This window comes from Hyla sarda, chromosome 7 (genome assembly GCF_029499605.1).
Source record: "Hyla sarda isolate aHylSar1 chromosome 7, aHylSar1.hap1, whole genome shotgun sequence".
In the NCBI taxonomy this organism is placed as follows: domain Eukaryota; kingdom Metazoa; phylum Chordata; class Amphibia; order Anura; family Hylidae; genus Hyla; species Hyla sarda.
In genome coordinates, this window is record NC_079195.1 from 211,465,990 (window position 1) to 211,483,148 (window position 17,159).

Sequence of the window (17,159 nt, forward strand, 5' to 3'; positions counted from 1 at the left end):
CCCTATCTGCAAAAAACAAACAAACAAACAAAAAAACACATTCATTCTTTGTGCGGAGTCCGCACGTATTCCGGTGCAGAACTAGCGCCGACATGTTTATGCCAGCACCCGCAGTTTGCGGAATATCCCCACGAGATTATCCGTGCAGGCATTCCGTAGTGTGAACATAGGGGGAGATTTATCAAAACCTGTCCAGAGGAAAAGTTGCCCAGTTGCCCATAGTAACCAATCAGATTGCTCCTTTCATTTTGCAGAGGCCTTGTTAAAAATGAAAGAAGCGATCTGATTGGTTGCTATGGGCAACTGGGCAACTTTTCCTCTGGACAGGTTTTGATAAATCTCCCCCAGAGTCCTTGTGTATCCTGCATTATGTGTGGTTCTGGGGTGGAAGGATGCAATGGGATATTCCGGAGTGGTAGAGTAGGGTATTGGTGTTAACCCTTTGTTGCCGTGACGCCAGGGTGTGGTTTCCTTAGGGTAATGGTCCTACCGCCAACCGTCCCATAAACGGTAGGGAAAATAAAGGAATGTCCACAGCAGATGTTGATGAAAACCAGAATAAACTTTTTACTGCATATTTTATGCAACTGCAGGTAACAAAACAGTCTTTGTATAGAGGACCGTAGTTCAGGTTCCTCACAGGTTTGCTGGGACTTCTGAGTGCAATGAGCTTTGGTTTGTTAGCCACTGTGCTACTGAATTTATGATAATTGAGTTGCAGTAGTCACACAGCATTTTAGTAGTTTTGAGCTGGATAACTCACGGTTTAGTGGCTGCGGAAGATAAGGCTTCAGGCCTAGCTTGGATTGATGATGAGATATCAGATGTGCTTTCTCTGATAATCTGGCAGGAAGAGAGAGAATTTAGTGGCAGCAGCCCCTTATATATTAAGGTGGTGGAACAAAGCTCATTGGATAGCCAAACCTGTCAGTCCTGACCCCTGGAACTCTGGGTATATCACATGACCCAAAGGTCCTTAAACCGTAGCATAACATAAATCAAAGGCACGTGACCTCTAAGGTCCTACACAGAGGTATCCTAAATTAATTAAATATATAAGTATATCCATTAAATATTACCATATTAAGAGGCGACTAGGGGTTAGCCCTTCAGGAGAGCACATTAGCATGGAGGGACTCTGGTTGAGGGGACTCCAGACAAAGAGACAGGACCAAGTCCTGCACCGGGACACCACATATGCTTTCATAAACAATTTTTGACGATATACTGGGATATATGGGGGAGATTGATCAAAACCTGTCAAGAGGAAAAGTCGCTGAGTTGCCCATAGCAACCAATCAGATCACTTCTTCCATTTTTAACAAGGCCTCTGCAAAATGAAAGTAGTAATCTGATTGGTTGCTATGGGCAACACAGCAACTTTTCCTCTGGACTGGATTTGATAAATCCAGTCCCCCCCCCATATGTTTCTATTTATTATGTGGACTAAAAGGAGATGGTTCCAATCTTTTCCACAAATCTGAAGCCCCAGACAGAATGACCTAGAGCAGTGGTTTCAAACTGTGGCCCTCCAGATGTTGCAAAACTTCAACTCCCAGCATGCCCGGACAGCCAACGGCTGTCCGGGCATGCTGGGAGTTGAAGTTTTGCAACATCTGGAGGGCCACAGTTTGAGACCACTGGCCTAGAATCTGAGTATGTTTACCAGTGTGGAGTCCACCATGGTTGGTTATATCAATATATTCTTTCGTGATTTTATAATGTCTTTTTAGTAGGGTTTCTGTCAGAGCCATAGTTATTGTAGGGTAATGCTCCTGCCCTACCTATAACCTCGCAGCATTGTTTATTGTTGGAACATGGGCGCTAGATTTTGCACGCAACATCTTGCAGCAATTACAAGCAGGTCATTGCAATGTAGTACATCTATAAAGGGCTTTATTACTTCAAAGAAGGTTCTCCCCTCTTCAAAAACAAGTGTGCACTTGCTCCCACGTAAGCAAGTGCAAGATGGGACCAAGCAAGTCCCTATGGTCCAAGCTAAATGCCTTCTCTGTTCTTCCCTCTGATCTGCATATTCAATGCATTCAGAAAGTTTTTAGGCTGTTTCATCTTTTTCCTATTTAGGTATGCTGCCTTGTGCTAAAAAAAGAATTAAAAATAATAAATAAAAAAAAAAGGTTGACACTAGAGATGAACGAACTTACAGTAAATTCGATTCGTCACGAACTTCGCAGCTCGGCAGTTGATGACTTATCCTGCGTAAATTAGTTCAGCCTTCAGGTGCTCTGGTGGGCTGGAAAAGGTGGATACAGTTCTAGGAAAGAGTCTCCTAGGACTGTATCCACCTTTTCCAGCCCACGGGAGCACCTGAAAGCTGAACTCATTTATGCAGGAAAAGGCAGCAACTGCCGAGCCGAGAAGTTCGTGACGAATCGAATTTACTGTAAGTTCGCTCATCTCTAGTGGCCTCCATCATTAATCTGTGCTCAATATCCCATAATGAAAAAGTGAAAACAAAGTTTTTAGAAATGTTGCATGGACATAAGTATTCGGACACTTTGCAATGGCACTTTAAAGGAGTCCTGTAGTGAAAAATAACTTAGGATAGGGGATAAGTTATAGATCACGGGGGTCCGAGACCTGGGATCTCCTGAACGGGGCCCCATCAGTCAGCTGGAAGGGGGTGTGCTGACCCCCACATGGAGCGCCGGCCGACATACCCTCTTCATGTATCCTATAGAGATACATGGAAGGGGGCATGTCGGCTGCGGCTTCCTGCGGGGGCCGGAACGGCCACCCGCAAGGTTATTTTTCGCTGCACTACTCCTTTAAATTTAGCCATAAGGCCTCTTGATCTTCTCTGAGATGTTTCTAGTGTTGAGCGGCATAGGCCATATTCGAATTCGCGAATATTCGAGAATATATGGACGAATATTCGTCATATATTCGCGAATATTCGCATATTCCTAATGTTCTCGTTTTATTTTCGCATAAGCGAAAATTCGCGGATGCGAAAATTAACATATGCGAAATTAGCATATACAAAATTAACATATGCTAAAATATGCATATGCAAATTTTCGCATATGCGAAAATGCGCGCGCCAGTCTCACACAGTAGTATTAGAGCCTTCTTTACACCACACAAGCTGGAAGCAGAGAGGGATGATCACTGTGATGTGTACTGTGGAAAAAAAACCAAAAAAAACCCCGAATATTCGTAATTACGAATATATAGTGCTATATTCGCGAATTCACGAATATGCGATATTCGCGAATAAAATTCGCATTGCGAATATTCGCGAGCAACACTATGATTGGAGTCATCTGGGGTAAATACAGCTGATTGGACATGGTTTGGGAAGACACAGCCCTGTCTAAATAAGGTCTCACAGCTGACAATGTATATAAGAGCAAAAACCAATTACTGATTACGGGTGACTACAGGGCGGGCGGCGTGTGACGTCACGCCTGCGCCGGCGTGTGACGTCAAGCTCTGCCCCGCAATGCACGCCTACGGGAGGGGGCGTGATAGCTATCACGCCCCCTCCCGTAGGCTTGCATTGAGGGGCGGAGCGTGACGTCGCACGGGGGCGCAGGCGTGACGTCACATGCCGCCCTCCCTGTAGTTGCCCGTAATCAGACCCGGAGCGAACACGCTCCGGGGACTGATTATAAACGGGGTGCCGCGTGCATGACCACGGGCGTCCCCAGCTGCGGGACTCCCGCGATCAGGCATCTTATCCCCTATCCTTTGGATAGGGGATAAGATGTTTAAGCACCGGAGAACCCCTTTAAAAGGGTCCCTGGACAATATGGCGATCCCAAGGTTTCCACCTGCTGTGATGTTCAGCGCTCAGCTGTTATCATTCAATTTCCCTGCAGCTCCACCACAGGTGAAACTGAGTATTACAGGACAAGTCCTCCAAAGCGAGAGACACTATGGCCAATGGATCTCAGCACCTGGCTCTATTAACTCGATATTTTGTAATAAGGTATATATGAATAGGCTTCCTAACCTGGACAACCCCTGTAATATCTGAGATTCCGTTACACTTGCACAAGCTACGTGGGGCCTAGAGTACATTCATGTTGACATTTACAGTCCCAGCTACAAAAGGCCTGTGCTTTGCTGCTGTAGGCTATATATGAAAGAAAACATCATTTCTCCCATCCATTTCTCCATCGAGGGAAATTCCTCGCCACAAGCACAAATACAATATGCGCTTCTGGTATAGAATGCAGATAGGCCCAGTAAGGACGTTAAACCTTCTGCTAATTTCATGTAAAGAATCAACTTGATGAAGTTCATTTAGAGCGGTCCCGGCCTACGTCTTGTATAATAATAAAAGTTACTCTACAATGATATATCATGTTTGTTTAATTTCAGGCGCCCTATTAAGCCCCTTCAACATCATTTGCTTGCAGAGCCGACCTGAGACCTGCATTGTAGTCTTCCTAATGACATTTCCCGTTAACTAATTGGTATGTAATTGTCCTGCTGTTCATTAGTACGGCTTCTATTATGTCCTCCAGTTGTTTTGTATCAATGTTTTCGTGTCTGGTGAGGTTTTGTCTGCGGGCTTAATGGGGTAATGTTGAAAAATGCAGATTATTATGGTACAGATTTAAGATATCTGGAAGGTCCATGTCCCATTAGACGTTGCAGCTTCAAGTTCCTCTTTCTTATATGGCTAGATACATTTATTGTACAGTGAAACATTTTCCAACTCAAGCAGAAAAATAAGTTATTATTATGTTTTTGGACCATTTGTGATAGGTAGAAAGATGGCAAACTAGGTTTTACATTTCTCTCAATGTTTTAGTAAAGGATGGATAAAGTTAAAATAAAAGGGGTATTCTCCTTGGTAAAAGAGCGAAGCTTTAGGAGGAAAGCCCTGGAATGATGGTGCAGGCCTTCTTAGGATGGAACCAGGGCTGAATTCCACAAAAAGTGGAAGACAAAACCAAGGTTTACCCAAATCTCAATATATAACGCGTTTCGAAGCCATATATCGCTTCATCAGATGCAGTACATATTATATGGGAAAAGGGTCAGCCTGTTCACAGACGCTAAACCCAATACAGCTGGAGTCCGATGAGGGGTCACTAACTAAAATATGTATCTTCGGTCCAAAAATATGTCCCACTGAAAATAAGCTTCTATCTTCTCTGAATTGTGCACTGGAGGCGGGCCACATTGGCTCTATTTGAATATTCATTGTCTGTGTCTCCAATTCCTAACTTGGCTATGTTCAAAAGTCCCATCAACAGTAAATGAAGCGATGGCCGAGCATGCCCACTGCTACTCTATTTATTCCGGGGATCTCCACTTCTAGTAGTCAGACCCCCACGATCAAGTATATATCTCCCACCTAAAGTCTGGAATAACCTCTAGATCAATGTTTTCCAACCAGGGTGCCTCCAGCTGTTACAAAACTACAACCCCCAGCATGCCCGGACAGACTTTGGCTGTCCGGGCATGCTGGGGGTTGTAATTTTCCGAAAGCTGGAGACACCCTAGTTGGGAAACACTGGTTTATTCTATACATATGAATTCAGGTAGAAGAAACAGACATGGTCGCACATCTACATATTGTTATTTGATCTAATTGCTTCTCAGCATAAATTCAAAAATGAACAGGTTGTTAGTATACATTTTGATCAAAAGGTACAAGCCCACTCGCCACGTCAAGGCCACCTAATTAGAGTGGGTCCCTAACGTCCCTAGCATAAAATGGCGTATCACTGGGCGGCGACCACCACCGCTGCGCCACCAGTGCCCATAGGGGGAACGACCCACTGGCAGAGTGGCTCCAATTAGTGTTGAGTGGCATAGGCCATATTCGAATTTGCGATATTTTGCGAATATATGGACGAATATTCGTCATATATTCGCTAAATTCGCATATTCGTAATATTCGCGGTTTATTTTCGCATATGCGAAAAGTAGGATAAACCATAATTAACATACGCAAAAATTTGCATACACAAAAATTCGCAAATGCGAACATTAACATAATTAAAACGTCGCATATGCGAATATTAGCAAATTCGAAAATTGCCATCAACCTAAATTCGCATATACGAAAATTAGCATAAACCATAATTAACATAGGCAAAAATTTGCATATACAAAACTTAGCAAATGCGAAAATTACCATAAACAAAATTCGTATATGCGAACATTTGCAAACGCTATAATTAACATAAACAAATAATTGGCATATACGAAAATTAGTAAGTGCGAAAATTAACGTACACCAAAATTCGCATATGCGAAAAATTAGCAGTTACGAAAATTTACATAAACCAAAATTCGCACATGCGAAAATTCACACCCCAGTCTCGCACAGTAGTATTAGAACCTTCTTTACACCACACAAGCTGGAAGCAGAGAGGGGTGATCACTGTGATGTGTACTGTGAAAAAAAAAAAATAGAATAAAAAAAATAAATAAATAAAGAATATTCGTAATCACGAATAAATAGTGCTATATTCGCGAATATGCGCTATTCGCGAATAAAATTCGCATTGCGAATATTCGCGAGCAACACTAGCCCCAATGCCACTCAAACCAGTCCATGGGTCGCACCTCCCCACAGATGCCGCACAGCACCACACCAGTGTGAACAGGGTGTAAAAGCTCACTTACCATGCACTCCTAGTCAGACTGGGAGGCTGCTATGAATGAAAAGGCCCTTGTGTAGCTAACTACTACTTATATAGGGTTGGGCTGAGGGGGTGGGGCAGAGTGCAGACACATGGTAAAACAAAACAAAACAAAAAAAAGGAGGGGATAGAAAAATTTATGCTGAGAAGCAATTAGATCATAAATAGAATATGTAGATGTGCGACCATGTCTGTTTCTTCTACCCGAATTCACATTGTGTTTTCTATCCCCTCCTTTTTTTTGTTTTAACATGTGTCTGCACTCTGCCCCACCCCTCAGCCCAACCCTATATAAGTAGTAGTTAGCTACACAAGGGCCATTTCTTTCCTAGCAGCCTCCCAGTCTGACTGGGAGCGCATGGTAAGTGAGCTTTTACACCCTGTTCACACTGGTGTGGTGCTGTGCAGCGTCTGTGGGGAGTTGCGACCCATGGACTGGTTTGAGTGGTATTGGGGCAGCTCTGCCAGTAGGTCGTTCCCCCTGTGGGCACTGGTTTCACGACGGTGGTGGTCGCCGCCCAGTGCTATGCCATTTTATGCTAGGGACGTTAGGGACCCACTCAAATTAGGTGGCCTTGACGTGGCGAGTGGGCTTGTACCTTTTGATCAAAATGTATACTAACAACCTGTTAGTTTTTGAATTTATGCTGAGAAGCAATTAGACAAAAAAAATACAATATGTCGATGTCCGACCATGCATGTTTCTTCTACCTGAATTCTTATTCTATAAATATAGTTAACTTTCAGGGCACAACTGCAAACCGTCACACTTGTCCTGGATTCCCTGACGAACATAATGCACACACAGTTAATAGCTGTGATAAGCCATTGGCTCCTTGCCTTATCCTTTACTCTAGTAGGCTGCAGGCTGCTTTAGGCTTGCAGCCTACAAGAGGTAGTAAGTAGCTTAGGATTTTGGTAACCTGGCACACTCGACATGCTGGGAGTTGTAGTTTTGCAGCAACTGGAAGCCCTCTGGTTGGAATAAACTGCTGTAGAGTATAATTGACAATGAGAACTCATGCGTGGAAGAGGTTGTATTGCTCCTTAGTACGGAAATACAGAAGTAATGCTTCTAGAAGAAGAGACTAGATGCATAGAACTTCTGCCTAAACATACTACGATTTTTTTATTCTGTCTATTTATGATGGAATTGGAAAGTAAAACCAAATTGGAATCATTTAGACGAACACTGTGCACCTTTATGACTGCCTTCTTACTGGTCCATAGTATACCAAGCAATAACATGGCCTTTTACCGTAAGTACGTCCACGCGTACTACTGTCACTTGCACTGCAATGAAATCATGTTATCCTGCAAATATTAAAGTCTATTTTCGATTATTTTATCAAGATAATTTGTCTCCCCATCTGTTTAATCTTTGCCGTTCTCCTGTTCCCGAAGCATTAAAACGTATCAGCAACAGATGTGACTCTCCGTCTCTCTTTTCTAGGATCCAGACTCACGTCTGTCTGTCAAACGTGGCACTCCATGGGACTGTTCAGTGATGGTGAAGGTAAAATAATAATCATTATTATAATAATAATGATGATGCATACTTTTATTTCCCACCGATGACTTTTAAGTGTAAATCAATAATAGCGGTTCGCAAGATAAAGGGCTGAAAAGGCCAGAATAATTGAAGTCTTTGGCACTCCTGTTCTGTGTTCTTTTCAGTCGGTTACTTAGAAATTTTTAGATAAATATAGGCATTTAATGCATTTGAGGATATTTTAGAATAGCCTTTAAAGGAGAGGGAACGTCAAAAAGGGAATTGTAAATCCACATGAAATTACAAATTACCAGGGGGCCGAAAGGCTACAAAATCCAAGGAATAAAACAAGATTTTATGTCAATTCATTATATTAATTCATCGGATTTTGAAGATGAACTTGCAATGGAAGATGAAATTTGCCACCCAAAAAAAGTCACCAATCACAAAGGAGCTTTCTTTATACAAGAGCAGTTTACATTAAAGCTGAGCTCTGATTGGTTGCTGGACTGAAGTTGGAAACTAAGGGCAACAAGGTCAGATGATAAATCAGACAGTTTTGAGACAGTTTTTGATGATTTTGGATTGGACGTGTTCACATGACAGATTTTCATGCAGATTTCAGCGCAGAATTTTCCCAGCTGGAATCCCTACTGGATCCCTGCTCAGCAGTATATACAGCACAGATGTCTATGGAGCGGAGCAGATTTTTCCAGAAACAAAAATTAGTGACATGTCATTTGTTGATGCAGTTTCCATGTGGTAGCATGGATGTGGATTAGCCCCACCGAATGTTCAGGACCATACTGTGGTGTGTCGGTACAGGACAGTCCCCTCAGAAAGAGTCCCTGCAGTCCATAGGGCTCTCCTGCAGGGCTCACCCCTTGCTCACCTTATATAAATGCATTGTAAATGTATTGTGCATATTGTTCTTTGTACACAAAGTTGTACAAATGTATAGGACTTTCCTGGGTCATGTGATCTACTGTCATGTGACATTACCCAGAGTTCCCTGGGTACAGGATCTACAGGCTTTGCAACCAATGGGCTTTAGTCCAGCCCCCCTAGTATATAAGGGGCTGTAGTCTCTAAATTCACTATCTGGGTTCCTGCTCTTCATCCTGTACACTACAGCAATACCCATTTCTGCACAATTGCATCTAGGCCAAAGCCTAAAGGACCTGCAGCAACTTCAAAACGTGAGTTATCAAGCTCTATCTACAATTCTAGTGACTACTACTCAACTCAAGTATACAATTAGTAGCACAGTGGCCTGCATAAATCTCAATACTACAAGTCCCAGCAAGCCTGTGAGGTATCCTGCATCCCGGTTGCCTATAGAGAAACTGCATATTTGTAAAGACTGTTTCATAAGAAGTTTAAGTAAAAGTTTCAGTTATCTCACAATTCCTGCTGTGGACATTCCTTTATTGCCTGTCGTTTCTGGGTTGGTTGTCGGCAGGGCCTCATACTGAAAACAACCACATCCTGGCGTCACGGCTAATCAGGGGTTAATAACACCTTAATATCACCAGACCCTGCTACACCACTGCAACACCCCAGACACCACAACACCATTTGCAAAATTAAAACCAGAAGTGTAACTTGTAGCTTCAGGGCCCCAATGCAAAACCTGTAACAGGGCCCTATGTCTACCATGTGCCATTTATAATACTGGCGTTTTCTTATGGGACAGAGGTACCTTTGGGCCCCCCTTAGGCACCAGGGCCCCTGTGCAACTGCCTCCTCTGCACCCCTATAGCTACACCCCTGGTGAAAACCCTCAGCAGTAATCTGAGGGCATGATGTGGATTTCTGCTATAGAAATATATGTATTATCCACTCAAGGGTTGTTTCCACCATGGACACTTATCTCCTATCCACAAGATCTAGAGAATAGGACTCCTAAGGCACCCATCTGAATGGTGTTGTAGTGCGCTCCGTTCATTGTGTATGAAAGTGCCAAAGATTAGGTTTCCCCATTAGGTAGGTATGTCTCTCTTTTAGGTAAATCTCCCTTATTAAGTAGGAAGGTTCCCTCAGCAGGTAAATTTGTCCTCCCAGTAGACAGGTAAATGTAAAGGTAAATTACGTAGGTCCCTCCATTAGGTTGACAGGGAACTCCAGTGGGTTCATAGGTCCCTCCAGTAGACAGGTAGTTTGGCTTATTTAGATAGGTTCCCCAGTAGGTATGTAGATTAATCCATTAAGTAGGTTCCCAGGTAGGTACGGAGCCTAATCCATTAGGTAGGTTCCCAAGTAGGTCTGTAGCTTATTCCATTAGGTAGGTTCCCAAGTAGGCAGGTAGATTAACCCATCGGGAAGGTTCCCCAGTATGTTTTGTAGCCTAATCCATTAAGTATTTTACCAAGTAGCTATTTAGCTTAATCCATTGGGAAGGTTCCCCAGTAGTTATGTAGCTTAATCCATTAGGTAGGTTCCCAAGTAGGTAGGCTCTTCATTGGGAAGATAGATACTCTGATAGTTAATTTCTCCTACTAAGTCAGCAGAGCCCCCTTGCCAACATAAAAAAAACTAAAGAAAAGAAACTCACCTCTCCCTCTTCCCACATCAAGCAGCAGGCTGTTCTAGCATGGGCTCACTCTAGCATGATTATTGATAAAGGGACATTATGATGCAGGCAGTGGTGTAGCGTGGGTTGTCAGCACCCGGGGCAAGGCAAGTAATTTGCACCCCCATACCCGTGGATTTTAGCACTCGAGTCTCTTCCACTAGATTAGTTAAAGAAACCCTTACCCCCTAAGCACATGTATCACTGATGTAATTAAAGTAAAATGCATCGAAATACAAGTTTATTTTCAAACACTTTATTGAGTGCGAACATGCATTACACATTCTCCACATTTTCAGCAGGTCTATGAATACAAATCTACAAATGTAGTAACCTAGGATGGGCCGCGCTATTATATGTCGTCTCACAACCATCGTAAACGACAAAAAATACCAAGAACAAAAACTAAACTTCAAAATGGAACCATACCCTGGAGATGATCCAAGGCACATGACTTTGGGTATTATAAGTAAGCGGCAAATGTCAGGGGGGCATTATATGTGCATTATATGGGCACATGACAGGGGGCCCCTGTCATGTGCCCCCACATATATTGCCCCCTGTCATGTGCCCCCACATATAATGCCCCCTGACATGTGACCCTGACTTATAATGTCCCCTGTCCTGTGCCCCTCACATATAATGCCCCCCTGACATGTGACCCTGACTTATAATGTCCCCTGTCCTATGCCCCTCACATATAATGCCCCATGTCCTGTGCCCCTCACATATAATGCCCCCCTGACATGTGCCCCTCACATATAATGCCCCCTGAGGGGTCAGGACAGGGGGCATTATATGTGAAGGGCACATGTCAGGGGGGGCATTATATGTGAGGGGCACAGGACATGGGGTATTATATATGAGGGGCACATGACAGGGGGGGTCCTGTCATGTGCCCCCACATATAATGCCCCCCTGACATGTGCCCCTTACTCATCATTTGCCCCTCTCACTTATAATTTGCTCCCCCTACCCTTTCTCACGCCCGTCACCTTTCTCCCACGCTGCGGCTGCTCCATTCCTGCAGTCAGTGAGAGCCGCGGGGATGTGATCTCCGGGCGCCGGTGCGATGATGTGATGTCATCGCGCCGGCCTGCCGTGATTGGCTCTCACTGACTGCAGGAATGGAGCAGCCGCGGCGTGTGAAGGCAAGGTGACGGGCGTGAGAAAGGGGCGGTGGAGCGGGACAGCCGACAGCTCCCGCTCCACCATGCGATAGTTCAGGAAGAGGGGCAACAATCTCAGGGGGGGGGGGGGCAATTGCCCCGTTGTCCCCCCCTGGATCCGCCACTGCCTCCACAGTGGGCGGCGACCCGGCGGCTTGGATCCGATTCGCACAGACAGCACTGCAGAGAGAGTGAGTGAGCCAGGCAGGGGCAGAGAGCTGCGAGTGCGAGCGCGCCCCCCCAGATGTTGCGCCCGGCCCCCCCTGCACCCCCCACGCTACGCCTATGGAGGCAGGGTGTACCAGTGTGTCCAAGTCCTGAGCTACTTCCTGTCTCTTGTAGGCTGCAGGCCTAAAGCAACCTGCAGCCTACTAGAGTAAAGGATGAGGCAAAGAGACAACACCATTACATTTCAACAGAGTAGTCCAGTGTTTCCCAACCAGTGGGACCTCCAGCTATTGCTAAACATCAACTTCCAGCATCGGCTGTCCGGGCATGCTGGAAGTTGTAGTTTTGCAACAGCTGGAGGCGCCCCTAGTTGGGAAACACTGGAATAGACGAAGTCTGCAAACAAGCCCAAGGGGATTGGGTATACATATCCCCCATTAATGACTTAAGGATTTGTCCCTGTTTGGTCTACGCAGCTGGTACCTATCATTTAGCTGCAATATTAAAAGCACATTACAAGGACGGGCCGGCACTAATGCTTTCACTCAGTATTTTTGCGGCCAACATCAGCAGCGTCTTTGAATGTTTGGCTGCAATGAGCAGAAAATGAAATGCAGACGGGTAACAATTCATCTTTGTTTTTTGATCGGGAGATGTCTGATTCGGAGCTGACCACATCCTCTAATAGAGATGTTCCTGGCCTATATTCTCCTCGGAGCTGGTTACTGTTAAATAATGACTTGTGCGGTCCGATCCCTAGCAGAATATCCCGGTAATACCATCTTTATTTAAAGAAATGAGAAACAGCAGAGACAAGTCATGCCCCTAAAGCCGGGCCATCTGTTAATAAATCCTTGTTTGTAGGAGACATTGTTCTACATTTCACAGAATTTCCTCTTTCCTCTGTCAACAACTTGTGTAATATATAGATAGGCAATAAAAACCGTAATCTGCAGCAAAATCACAGTGTGTGCACGCCGGATAATACTTAATAAATATAGGAACTCTTGTCCATGGAGGAAAAGAGCTCTCATGTATAGAAAAGTTCAAAATCCCCCCTTAGTATTCACAATGCTGGGCTAAGCTTGTGTGGGTAATGTGTGAATTAACCTTTTCGTGACGCCAGGGTGTGGTTGACCTATACACCACCCGAGGTAGACCTGCTTCTCCTGTGCCAGGCACGGGGCAAATAATTACTCGGATGCAAGGTAACGGATAACTGGCTTTACTGAGGTTGGAAAGGTGTTACAATCCGTTACAGTTTAGATTAACATGAAGGAGATGCAGGCTGAACTTTGGGAAGCTTATCGGCTTGCCGGGACTTGTAGTGGTATGATACTGTGACTGACTTGCTGTATGCTACCTAGTTGCCCATAGCAACCAATCAGATTGCTTCTTTAATTTTGCACAGGCCCTTTTAAAAATGAAAGAAGTGATCTGATTGGTTGCTATGGGCAACTGGGCAACTTTTCCGCACAGGTTTTCATAAATCTCCCCTTTAGTCTCTATGGTTCTCTTTATAGCTCACCATGCACCCTAACAGACATCAGCCATGCTCTCCGCTCTCCCTCATCCGGTGATCTCCTCCTCCCATGACTCCCTGCACAATGACCAGCTTGCTACCATGTGATCACATGGATCTTCAGTAGTACGCTCTATATCACCCTGTGACTAGGGTTGCCACCTTTCTTGCCAAAAAAATACAAGCCATGGTAATTTGCATATGTGATAGCCTGGGGGAGTAGGGTGTAGGGAGTGTAGCCGTGCGGTAATTAAAGGGTGCTTGTTAACCCTTGCTATTCGTGACGGCAGGGTGAGGGCTCCTCAATGATGCTTGTCCTACCGCCACTCTTCCCAAGAATGATAGGGAGGTAGATAATAATAGACTGTCCACAACCGGAGAGTTTTCTGAACCAGGTATAACTATTACTGAAGATTTTCTGCAAGCTTCATAAACGGAACAGTCTCTATGCATGCAACTGCTTTCTTTGGAGATTGACAAAGGTTGGGACTTTAGCAATTTAGAGTCTTTAAGGTATTATGCACTGTTCCACTGGATTTAGGGGATTTAGTTGCGGTCCAGTAGTCACGCTAGCTTTAGCGGGGGTAGTTTAGAACTCACGGTTTTAGTTCAGCTGAGGCCGATAGGTTTTCAGGCCTAGCGGGTCTTTGCAAGTAGCGCAGATCCGTCCTGCTAGTCCGGCATCCACGAGAGCAGCAACCCAAGAGAGCGATAATTGGCTACAGCTCCCTTATATGGGCAGGGCCTGGACTAGTGCTAATTGGTCCAATACAGATGTCAATCACCATTACAAAGGATTGTGGGTAACATGTGACCCAAGGACCTCCAAAGATCCTCCAACATACCATAGAGGATACTAACATGGTCACATGACCGAAGGTCCTGCGACGCTAAACAAGGTAAGTATACTATACATTATTTTAAATATATATTATTACTAAGTATGTATATATATTAAGACTGTAGAATTAGAGTAGAGAAGAGGCGACTAGGGGCTGAGGGACCCTACCTGAGCATAGTTACTCTGACTTTGGGGACCTCTACACTAGGTACAGTATGCAATACGGTACCGGGACACCACAAATAATTAATTACATATGCGTAACATAACAAGATACACCTATGAGGGGAAATTTTGTCCTATTCTGACTCCTATAACTTTTTATTTCTCCTTATACGGGCTTGTGTGAGGGCTCATATTTTGTGCCCCGATCTGTAGTTTTTAACAGTGCCATTTTTGTTTTGATGTGACTTTTTTTTAATCTCTTTTGTTTTTGTCTTATTTCTCTTATACAGGGTTCGCAATCTAGATTTAGGTATATCCATTTTGTTATCATTTCTTTTGCTCATAAACCACATAAATACTTCATCTTTCTGATAGTCCATGGTGTCTCTATTAAATTTGTCCTTTTTATAGTTCATAATGTCCTTTTCCAAGTTATCAAGCTACACCTAAAGCTATACTGCGAACCCTGTATAAGAAAAATAAGAAAAGTGCTAAAAAGGGCAAAAGAAATGGAACAGACAGGCGTGTGAGCTTTTCTGATGTGGATAGCTCACAGGATGATGGGGGGGGGGGGGGGTATTTATCAATTTTGCCTGTTGACAATTTCTTTTTACCCTTTTTTTTTCACTTTGGTTTTCGTGGACATGCACCAAATTTATCATTTGGTGCAAGTTGTTAGTAATTTTGGCTCAAATGTTGAAATCAGCCGTTCACAGCGCCTTTTACACAGAACTTACCGCCACAGAGGACGCGTATCTTACCGTGTAGAGCAGCCATTTCGGAGTCCCTCCTGCAGTATATCGGCAAGCGAAGAGTTATTTTCTTTTGTGGGGTTTATAGTCACCATGTGAAATGGATTTTATTTTCAACTTGGGTATTTTTTTTTTTTACTTTAGTGCAGTGGTCTTCAACCTGCGGACCTCCAGATATTGCAAAACTACAATTCCCAGCATGCCCGGACAGCCGTTGGCTGTCCGGGCATGCTGGGAGTTGTAGTTTTGCAACATGTGGAGGTTCGCAGGTTGGAGACCACTGCTTTAGTGCTTATCTTTCCTGAACCTGTGTGGCCATGTCCAATGCTGGCTCAACGGAGGGTGAAGGTTCCTCCGAGACAACTATGTCGCAGGATAGTATTGAGCAGCCCTGGAGGCGTCGCTGCTTTCACTACATTTTTTTAATGTATTTTGACGCCTTTATATTTTCTGACATTGCTAAGTGTGTTTTCCATGTGCAAAATTTCTTGGCGGGGATTTGCGCTCCCCCAAAAAAAAAGGGATTTGCGCCAAAATTGCGCCAAAGATCGATTTGCGCAAATGATGAATTACTGACTAAAGTTAAAATCACACACAGGACCGTGTGATTTTGAGAAAGTTGTAAAAATGACAGTGGGGAAGATGCGCCAAACTTTGGCGCAAAAAAGACACTGCGCCAAAGTATTGCGCCAATACACACATAAAACACATAAATCCTTTGATAAATACCCCCCCAATGATTGTATGGAATCAAGCCCAAGAGCCCAACAGGTGTCTAATTTGTTAGGAGAAGCGGGTGGAAGATCCTCAGACCCACGTGAACTTCACCCAAATGGAGGACAAGGAGAACCGGGAGGAAACACAGCCGGTTGTTGTTCACTAGAGATGAGCGAATTTACAGTAAATTCGATTCGTCACGAACTTCTCGGCTCGGCAGTTGATGACTTATCCTGCATAAATTAGTTCAGCTTTCAGGTGCTCCCGTGGGCTGGAAAAGGTGGATACAGTCCTAGAAAAGAGTCTCCTAGGACTGTATCCACCTTTTCCAGCCCACAAGAGCACCTGAAAGCTGAACTAATTTATGCAGGAAAAGTCATCAACTGCCGAGCCGAGAAGTTCGTGATGAATCGAATTTACTGTAAGTTCGCTCATCTCTATTGTTCACCCCCCAGAGCTGCCCCCAATCAAATTTGTCCGCTAGTATTTTATCTGTCCCCCAATTGTCACTTTTGAGCAAGGGTCTTAATTTTGTACCGTCATGCAAATTTGACCTGTTTAAAGGGGAACTCCGGTGGAAAGAAGTAGAAAACAAATGTTTTCAAATCAACTGGTGCCTGAAAGTTAAACAGATTTGTAAATTACTTCTATTAAAAAATCTTAATCCTTCCAGTACTTATTAGCTGCTGTATAAAACAGAGAAATGTGTGAATTTCTTTCCAGTCTGACAACAGTGCTCTCTGCTGACACCCCTGTCCGTGTCAGAACTGTCCGAGCGCTGGCCCCCCCCCCCCGATCTCCAGTACGGGGCCGCAGCAATGTACAGGAAAGGGGGCGTTCCGTCCCCGCATGACGCGGCGGCCGACGCGCCCCCTCCATGTACCCCATTTCTGCTCCCGTGATCTATCTTATGGATAGGGGATAAGTTATTTTGGGCTGGAGTACTCCTTTAAATAGATTTATAATATGTTTAACTTTCTGGCACCAGTTGATTTTTTTTTTAAATTGTTTTGCACTGGAGTGCCCCTTTAAGTATTTTTGTCCAGTCCTGTTGATGAAAATCACTTACTTTGAGATTCCACCTACATGAAGACTTGTAATGACTGACGCACTTTCAGTGTAGAGATTT

The 17,159-nt window shown here is 44.2% G+C and overlaps 1 long non-coding RNA gene across 1 annotated transcript in view; it reads left to right on the forward strand.

The window, feature by feature from the left end:
• Window positions 1-1,617: 1,617 nt before the first annotated feature.
• LOC130283296 (uncharacterized) overlaps window positions 1,618-17,159 on the forward strand; it is a 128,380-nt gene continuing 112,838 nt past the window's right edge. The window contains exons 1-3 of the long non-coding RNA XR_008846634.1: window positions 1,618-1,685; window positions 4,351-4,445; window positions 8,086-8,148. This is a non-coding gene — a long non-coding RNA (uncharacterized LOC130283296). The remainder of the gene's footprint in view (window positions 1,686-4,350; window positions 4,446-8,085; window positions 8,149-17,159) is intronic.